A 9,692-nucleotide genomic window follows, 5' to 3' on the forward strand; every position below is an offset into this window, starting at 1 on the left:
ATATGAATTAAGAACGTGGAGCAGCATCTTGTCCTTCATAAACGAGTTTCACTGACATAAGCACCACAAACCTGACAGAAGTAAGGCAGGCAGGTGGTCCTAGAAACAAGGGGGAGATTTAGCTGCCAGCATTGAGGTGTGGTCTGTGGATTGAGCAGCTGCAGCAGGCAAAGCTCAGAACCAGCCCATGCATCAGCACCAGCTCTGCACTGGGCCCCAGGATGGACCAGCATCCTCTCATTGCATACAGGACAACTGGCTCTTTCAAAGAAATGTGGACAGCAGACCAAAGAAGATCATTGTCCACCTCTACTCAGCACTGGTGAGGCCATACATGAAGTAAAGGCTCCAGTTTTTGGGTCCAGCCAGCCAAGAGTCCGACAAATTTACCATCACTTCGTTTGGCCAAGCACTGACCAACACAGCACTGACACAGAGCTCAGCAAACAGCCAGGGGCACGACAGAAGGACCAAGGCCAGGCTCCAAATGTGGAAAAAGGGGAGGAGGAAGGAAAAGAAAAAAACAACAAAAAGCCAAAGAATGTACCATTGCAAACCCTGTTTCAATTAGCAGGGGTGAGCAGCGACTGCACGACACGCACGGAGCACATGGGCCCCGCACGCAGCGGGATCGTGGCACAGGAGGGAAGAGCAAAGTCACAGCAGCCAGCACGGCACAGGGTGTTTGCCAGCATGGCAAAAGGTGTTTGCCAGCAGGGCAGGTCACCTGAGGTGAGCTGGGGACAGGCAGCACGTCGCAGGGGTGCTCAGGACACCGGCCGTGACCCCTCATGCGCGTGAGCTTTCCCTGCTCTCCTGGGCTGCGCCACCCGAACGTGTCCCTGCACATCCCACTCTGCCAACTGTAGCAAAGGACGTGGAGAAGTTCCTGCCTTTGATTTTATAATGTCTCTGCCTTACCCCTTTCTGCAGGGATCAGGAATTTCTGAAGCCAGAGCATCTGAGGGCAATGCCCCTTTGCTTCTGCCACATTTGTGGAGTAATCCCAAATCAATAGAAACCTTCCCCATTTAAAATGTTCAGTAAAGCAGATCTTCCAACAAATGTGTTGCCAGGTGGAAAACCATGAATTATTATTATTTTTTTTTTTTCCATTCAAGATTGGGAAACTCCAACCCTACCTCCAGCTGCCAGAGAAAGAGAGAAGTACACGTGTATTTTATCAGAGGTGTTTGTTTTCCCTTGGCTTTCAAAACCTCATCTAAACAACACACCCCCCAAAACTGAAACCCTCCAGTTCTACATGTCTTTGATGCAACTGTCCCCTCTGGCCTTAGAAATCCGTGGATTGCTACCTCTTACTTATCTATCAGCCTTGCTCCTGCATCCATATATCTCTATCTAGATATATAGATATACACAGATGTTATCTTAGCTGTCACATACAGTGAGAGTCTAAATACACACGATATTCTTTCTTCTCCTTTTCACTGGCAAAGAGATAACAGGTAGGCAGACAGACAAACACATGTAGAACATTAGCTCTAGGTCCCTGTAAGCTTATCTTATCAGTTTAGTCTAAATCTCGACTCGGAGCCTTTTGCTCTGAACCGCGAGCGAGCCGAAGCTTTAATTTGGAAAATGTGGCACCGGCAAGAGAAGCCTGACATTTGGCTTAAGAGCTCAAGAGCAGCACTATCAGCTCCCAGACCACAGCCCAAAGGAAGGATGAAGCCGCCTGTCCCCCGAAAATCTAACGGAGAAATGAAAAGGTTGAAAGGGAAAGAAACGGCTCGGGATAAAATGGGAAGTTTTAGATCTCGCAGGAGGAATGCTGCCGAAAATGAGAACCATTTGAAAGCTCTGGGGGTTATAAAGTGGAATTCCCACTCATACAGTACACAAGAGTTATTAAGTGTGTATATGAGACTCCTGTTTTACTTCATGTACATGATTATTTTATACAGGGAAGTTTGGAAAGAATTATAGACTGAGCCTGAGGCCAAGCCAAGAAGCAAGATGAGCAGCAGCAGCAGCTAAAGGAGAAAGGTTGAGCTGGCAGTCGGGAAGCAGCCGGCCAGACAAGGGTTATTTATAGTGCCTGGAGCATGGGAATGTTAATTGAAATCAATCAGTGGCCATGAGGACACTAAGTTGGAGTGTCAAGCTAGAGCAATTAAAAAGCCCATCTCAGGGGACGAGAAAGTCCTGACTTTTTTTTTTTTTTCTTTCCTTGGGATGGAAATTAAACAACCATTCACTTCGGAGTGATGAAGACACGGGATGGTTGCACTGCCCATCTCAGCCAGGAATTGAGTCAAACCCTACTACTGTTTAAAATCCCACTGGCAGCACAAACAACTCTGCTTTCTCTTGTCAGGTATTTTTAACAGGAAAATGGGGGCTAGAGGAATCTGATAGCGTTGCAACATATAAGAAAATGGCCAAATTACCAAAAAAAGGAAAAAAAAAAGTTACTTTATATTGCATTTAAGTCCCATCCCCTCCTCCCCTGTTTGGTAATGCTGATATTTGGCAGCTCTGACATCTGACCTAAGGGCAAACAAAGGACAGCCAAACATTTAAGGCGTCTGTTGCTCTGCTGCTGTTGTAACTGAATTGTGTCATAATTCAGTAAAAACTGTACTAAAATAAAAAGTAGGGACATTGGAGTGCCCAGCGTTGGGCAAAGAAGAGCAATATTTGGCCATTAGGGCAAAGGACCTTAAATTGAAAGTATCAAGGACAGAGTTTGCACATTGGTTTCACACTGACAGAAGGCAGAACTAGATGGGATACTGGGAAGGAATTCTTGGTTATGAGGGTGGTGAAGCCCTGGCATAGGTTGCCCAGAGAAGCTGTGGCTGCCCCATCCCTGTGAATGATCAAGGCCAGGTTGAACAGGGTCTAGTGGAAGATGTCCCTGCCCATGGCAGAGGGGTAGAACAAGATAATCTTTAAGGTCCCTTCCAACCCAAACCATCCTGTGATGAAGTGGCTGAACCGGGCTGGGTGGCACCCCGGGCTTTGCCAGATGCCAGGCAGAAGACGACAAGAGGGAAATTAAAAAGCTCCAAGAACCCCCACCATCATCCTGGCTAAGCCTGGCGCCCAAAGAACGGCTTTGGCAGCAAACCGACGCGACACGAGCGCGAGTGAAAAGGGAATCGATCCATATTTTAATGGCACTGTTTAAATTGTTGACAGAACACTTCCCATGTCTGCGCCTCCGGCGCGGCACCGCCAGCGCTCCGTTGGCTCCCCGATAAGGCCCGTGTGTGCTTTCTGCCCCTTTATTTATCAGGGAGATAAAGCCCTTTGACTGACGAGGTTACAAATATTGGGAAATGCACAAACCCGTATTTTAAGTGCTGCTGGAAGGGGGGGGAGGATGGAGGTTTGGCAGAGCTGTGGCCTGTTTGGAAAGAGCAGAGCAAAACTATTTCCCTCTTTGGAGGACCTGGCAAATGGAGCGGAGGAGTCCAGAGGGAGGATCTCCTCAACACCAAGTTCACGCCATGCCTTACAGGAAAAGCTCCCCACACTTCAGCCGAGTTCAATTCAACAGTTCTCCAGTAACACTAAAGAAGTCCTTCAGCTGTAAAGCCACCATTCATTCACACACAAAAAAAGAAAAGCCCAAAAATCGACATATTTTGCTCCCCCCCGCCCCCAGACTTCTTTCTTATATTCGAAAAGCAGAATTCTGAAATGGCCAAAAATGGCATTTTCAGCCCCTAGAAAGGGTTGAAAAGGAACCAGATTAAAAGCACAAGGTCTGCAGCTCCATTCCTGGGAATGCTAATCCTCCACACACTAACATGATTCCCTTTGAACCAGGGCCTTTCATAGAAAGGGAAGCTTCTTCCAGAGCCTGCCTTTCTCCCCTGCCTCCACCGACCCCATACCGGGAACACAACCGGCCCCAAATCCCCGGGAACACGCAAACACTGGCCGTGACAATCACCTCTGGATCATCTCTCCAGCACAGCTGGATCCCTGCGTGCCAGACCCCCGCACTGGCCAGCACTTTGTACATAATTAACCCTCCTGATGTTGCAACTTCAAGGAAGTTCAATCCGGCTGCTGGCAGTAAAACACCCAGAATCCGCTGACACCGACAAATTAAAAGAAAGCTCCGGGATTTTGGGTTCGGCAACAAAGGGCGATTCTTTCCTTCCGCCCACACTTTGGAGTCTGGATGATGCTGTTGACTCAGTTGTGTGACTCCTGCTCGGCCGAGGAGGCTCACACAGGGAATGTTCACCCAGGTGCCTTTCCCGACCAAGCAGGTGCACCGAGCCCTTCATGGGGCAAACACAGCCGGAGATCTGAAGTTGGGGTTCCCATCTCTCTGCTAGAAAAGTGCCTTGATGTAGATTTTATTTTTTTTTTCCCGATACTCCAATCAAAAGCAACACCCCAGTGCGACTTGGCGTCGCTCACACCAGGATTCCAAGCACTGAGTCAGCAAGAGGGTTTGTGGCAACGAGAGGAGCTCGTGTGTTAGAGCGAGTCCCGCTCACCGCAGCCTCACGGAAGGGCTGTTTGCAGGAGATGAGTGCACACATGTATGTACGTGTGCCTGTGAGAAAAAAAAAAGAAAACCTCCTTGACAGAGGTTTCTGTAATTAAAGTTGGGGTTTGTTTTACCATGGCACCCCCCCCCACCTGTAACCCTTGGCCACCCAAGTTGTAAAAGCTCTTCCGCTGACTTTAGGCGTTTCCATTCGTTTTTTTCCTCATAGGCAGACTAAATTACAGAGGCATTTTCATATGAAAATCTTTCATCTGAAGAGATCTCCAGCACCGCAGGGACAGTGAAGTGTGGTGGCTGTAAGCAGAACAAGGGAACACGTGATTTTGAGGGCATATAAAACAAGCAGCGTGTTGCTCTGTCTACATAAGTGGGGGCAATGGAGATTTAGGGGAATAAAGCACAGTACGGCAAGAAAAAAGGCAGAAAATTGCACAGCACACTGGAATAGTCAGACTGCAATGGGGTTAATTCCAGTCCAATTTACTTTTCCTATTCTTTGAATCATATTTGTTTTACATCCAAGACCAAGGAGCTGGCAGGGATGCAGAGGAGTGGCACTGCCTCTGTGTGATCTCCTCACGAGCATCCTGAGGCATCACTGTGGCATCACCCAACAGCAGCACATTCAGCATTTCTCCCTGGTGTCATGAGACAACAAAAAGGACAAGCCAAAATCTCCCATCAGGGGTTTCTGGGGTTATCTGATTAAAATTCTACTACCAAATTAGGGACTTTGCCCTGGCCTTTCCAATACCCCAAGCCCTGGGTCGGGAGTTGAATTAAGGTCACCACACCGTTACATGGCCTCACATGTCCTCTTTTGGCCAGAGATTAAAAATAATCTCAGCAAAGAAAGAGGTACCAGGACATTGGTTTGTGCAGCAGCTCTAACTGGACACCCAGATATCTGGAAATGCCACAGTGCCATCAGGCAGACGCAGCCCTTGGCACATGCCAGACCCAGAGCACACGTGCAGTGGTGCCAATCCATGCCTGCATCCAGTGCTGATTAGCTGGATTTATTATCCACACACCCCTACACATCTGCCTGTGTAATTGTGTCAGGAAACCCAGGCAGACAGACAAGAGCACTGGGGTTTATCACTGCTGTTCCCAGTGACTTAGTGCAGACAGATTGGGATATTTCAGGGAATTCTAACACAGAAATTCACCTGCTGGCAGCTGTTTTCCGAAACTTACTTTCAGGGAAGGATGTATCTCAGAAACAAACATGCAGATAACTATACACACACACACACTCCTGATTGCACAAGCTGAACTCTGTGCTAAGCTATCAGTGCTTTGTGTATTTCTTGGGAACGATGTATCAACATTTCCAGCAAAATAACCTTCATTTAAGGTTGTTTACCAACTCATGCCACCTTCTTCCTTGCTTAGGCTTCTGAGAAAACTACATTTTAAGAGAAAGAGAACTAAACTGACACACTGCAGCCTCACTCCTTTGCTCATGCAACCCTCCAGCTCGGGATTCAACATCTCCAACAGCTGGGAAATGCTACAAGTCCTTGTAAAAATCACAGGCTCAGAGGAAGGTGCCAGAGGCAGTTGTTATGCCTCTGTTTACGAGATGTGCTAGTTCTGGGATGTCCTTCCTCTACCTTGGCACTAAAATAGGTCCTTTCAAAGCCTTTTTGACTACTGCAGTGATCTGCTGCCATGTTTCTTCAGATGCTTGGCTGTGCCCCACTACAGCCATGCTGGGTTATGTCATTAAAAAATGCTGGCAAGCTTTGTGCCAGTGCAGCAGCTTCCACATGGACAGGCTGGTGGCCTCCAGCCTGGCCCCTTACCCACACAACTGAGCTCAGGCTAAGGGGAAGGCTGGTTTTTCCCAGGTTTTTTCCTTTGCTGGAGTGCCCCAAAGCTCCCCACCCCTCCGTTTTGGAGAGCAGCCCATGCTCAGAACATGGTGAGCTTGATCTGAGCTCAGGTTTGGGTCAGTGCACCACCTAAATTCCAGGTATATCCTAAGAGCAACTGGACATATTTAACTCTGTTACACACTCTTCAGAGACATCATTTCATGCAGGTAAAGGGGCTGAACACAGGCAGGAACTGGAAGGTAGGTCCTTACCCACCCTCACAGTCACACAGGACCAGGTGATAGTTACACGGGTGAGCTTCCCACTTCAATCACTACTAAGGAGTATCTTGAAGACCAAATCCAAAAATCCCCTTCTTGATACCACCACCTGCCCTGGCATGGACCCCTGTGCCCAACTGCACCACCTGAGCAAGGCACTACACCTGCTGTGAGCGACACAGAGCCCTCGGGCCGTGGATCCCGAAGTGGAGACACCGGTTGGTGCCATGACTGGAGGGAAAAGGCTCCCAAGAGCACAAGCCCCGTAACCCAACGCCCACGGTGGCAGCCTGCCTGCATTCCCTGCCTGCATTCATTCCATGCCTCTCCCTGTCTGCCATGCCAAACCCAGCAGGATCTGGCTCGTAAGCACCGGGGACCGCAGAGGAGCCGCGCCAAAGAAACTCCTCTGCCTGTGTAAGACACTAAATAAAGGGCCATCAACCCTCCAGACAGAGGAGGGGTGGAAAGGCATCAGGAATGGCAGGCTCCCATTTCTGGATTTGCTCCTTTTGGTTTGGGAAGACCTGGAAGGGCAAACAGAAGCTGCTGACAGGCTCGGTTCACTCACTCACCACTAGAGCACCACAGGTTTGCCTTTCCCTCCCATGAGGTTACACAGTGCACTGGGAGGCTTTGGAAACTGGCACTGGCAGAGAAAAAGTGGCAGGAGAACATTAATAGACTGCATGAATGCAAGCCTTTTCCTGGGAAACTCCATCCCTTCAGTATGGCTGGAGTGGAAGCTGACAGTGCCGTAAACGTATTCCTACAGGAACAGTAGGTCAGCCCAAGGCCCAGAGCAATGAAATCCTCAGGAACAGCACCAAGACTTATTGCAGGATTATGTTTGCTTCAGTCATTCCCAAGCTAGGGTTCCCTGTGGTTGTCAGCCTGACCATGAGAGCCAGCCTCCATCCAGCCTGGCACATGTGCTGGCACTTCTTATATCATTACACTATACTCTGCCTGTAACTGAGGATCCAAGTCCCTTTGCTGAGGGATACACACCAAAACATCTCAAAAACCTGAAAACCATAACTGGGTTGATTTTGCCCCAAACCAGGCCCAGCAGCGACCATGACATTGTCCAACATACCCCCTCTCACAGAGATGTCTTAGGACTGACCTAGAAGGTCCCTAAAGGTAAGTTGGTTCAGAACATGCTGTATGACCTCATGAGCACACCATAAATACTCCACAGTGAGTATAAAAAGCTTCCCTATGGTCCAGGGCTGCTCCTCCGCCCAAAACAGCAGGGAAGGTCATTTATAGAGTTATTTTCCTCACAGGCAGTGGAGAGCCAGCACAAAGCCCCACATCAGCAGCAGAGGACTTACAGCACAGCTGCCTGCTGAGATCCTCAGTGGCTATTTGAACCCTTCAAACCACCCCTGGGTTAAGGCTCAAAGACAGGGAAAGGAAAGATGTACAAGAGACGAGCAGAGAAAGAGCAGCCTAAATGAGGGATGCTGCAAGAACAAACCTGGGGGATCATCATCCCTTGGCATAAGGCTCAGTCTAAGGACAGGATCGGGTAGGGGGATATTTGCATTCATTCCTTCATGAATTTTTTAAGCTTCTAGCTTCTTCTGAGGCTTATTTTCCTCCTGAGGTGAGGGAGGAGGATGCACAAGCAGCATCCTGAGCGGGAAGTATGGCACAGCACCCACAGATCCTCACCTAGTGAAAAGCATCAGGTCCCCAGTCTGCCCTGTGCAACCTGGCAAAACACTCCAACCCACTCCCAGGGAAGGGATCAAAGGCCAAGCAGCTCTTTGCTCTGGTCAGGGCACATCCTTGGACCTCTCACAACTCCCAGAACGCACCACGGGTCTAATTCTGGAGTTTTACTTCATTCCTGAGTAGTTTTTAATTGAATGAGCATTAAAGTCAAAGTAGTACAAGGGCTCCCAGTTCCTGCCCAAGGACTGCACTGGGACTGCTCCAGCTCAGGCCAGTGGTGGGTGGAGGTAACAGAGCCAAGAACCATCTCTGCCCCGACCTTGTGCCCTCACCAGCATTTCCCACTTGGGTTCCCATGTTCAGAAGCAGCTGGGTGACCCCATTTGAGGGATAAATCCCTGAATTTTATGCCTGAAGGACAATTTCTTTCTCTCTCCCCCTGCAGTTCCCTCCCACTTCCTCCCTCCTCCCTGAAAGAAAGATAAACGACTTTGCTGGAGGAAAGGGTGAAATTTCATCCCGGATCAAAACCCATGAGCAGAATACCCATGTGACGGTTCGCAGAATGTGTTTTGCATGCAAATATCATACATGCAAAGTGAAAATGAGTCATTTCACAGCAGCTCTGGCTCTAGGCACCGAGTGACTTCTCCTCTGTGACTCCTACACTTGTCTGCTTCCCCTCAGTCACCAGCTCCTGTGGTTTCCTCAGCCTGTTTGCCTGCTCAGGCTCCAGTCACTTTAGGTAGGATATTAGTTAGGAAGGAAGGAGGGAGCATATTTGGGTTTTTTTTCCCCCTCTTAGATTTGTTTTACATTCTGTTTTTTATGGTTTTGAGGTTTTTGTTCACTGCTTTCGCCATCAGCTTCAGTCGCTGTGTGTCGGCTCCCAAAATCCAGAGAGGCCAAGAGTTTCCAAAACACACCAGCAGTATTTGTATTGGCTTCTGAACTTGCTTGGGCATGGACATGGCTTGCTCTCCCCGCACACACGAGCTGTTTTCTTTCATTGTGGCCCTTAATTGTTTTGCTTCTGAGCTCTAGACAAGGGGGGCAAACCCATTTTGGAGTAGGAGCGATCAAAAGAACGGGAGGAAAACGTTAAGTTCACCATCAGGTTTGCCTTGAGCTGATCACATAAGCTCAGAGATCAAGGGCAGAACGAACCCGGTGCGCGAGCGAAGGGAGAGGGGAAGTTGGAGGTTTTGGCTGCCTGGATGGAAAAATAAATACCCTCCCACAAATGAGCTATTCTCACAGCCTTGAATTAGCGCTGGCAAAAGTCACCTAGGAGCAGCCTCGCTCAAGGATACGGGTCTGAGGAGATCAGAGCAAATCTCAGTGCCCTGAGGAGGATCCCCGTGGAAGGTTCGCTGGGATGAGATGCACAAGAGGCCAGCG

This window comes from Manacus vitellinus, unplaced genomic scaffold, assembly GCF_001715985.3.
Source record: "Manacus vitellinus isolate BGI_N305 unplaced genomic scaffold, ASM171598v3 scaffold_58_pilon, whole genome shotgun sequence".
NCBI lineage: Eukaryota > Metazoa > Chordata > Aves > Passeriformes > Pipridae > Manacus > Manacus vitellinus.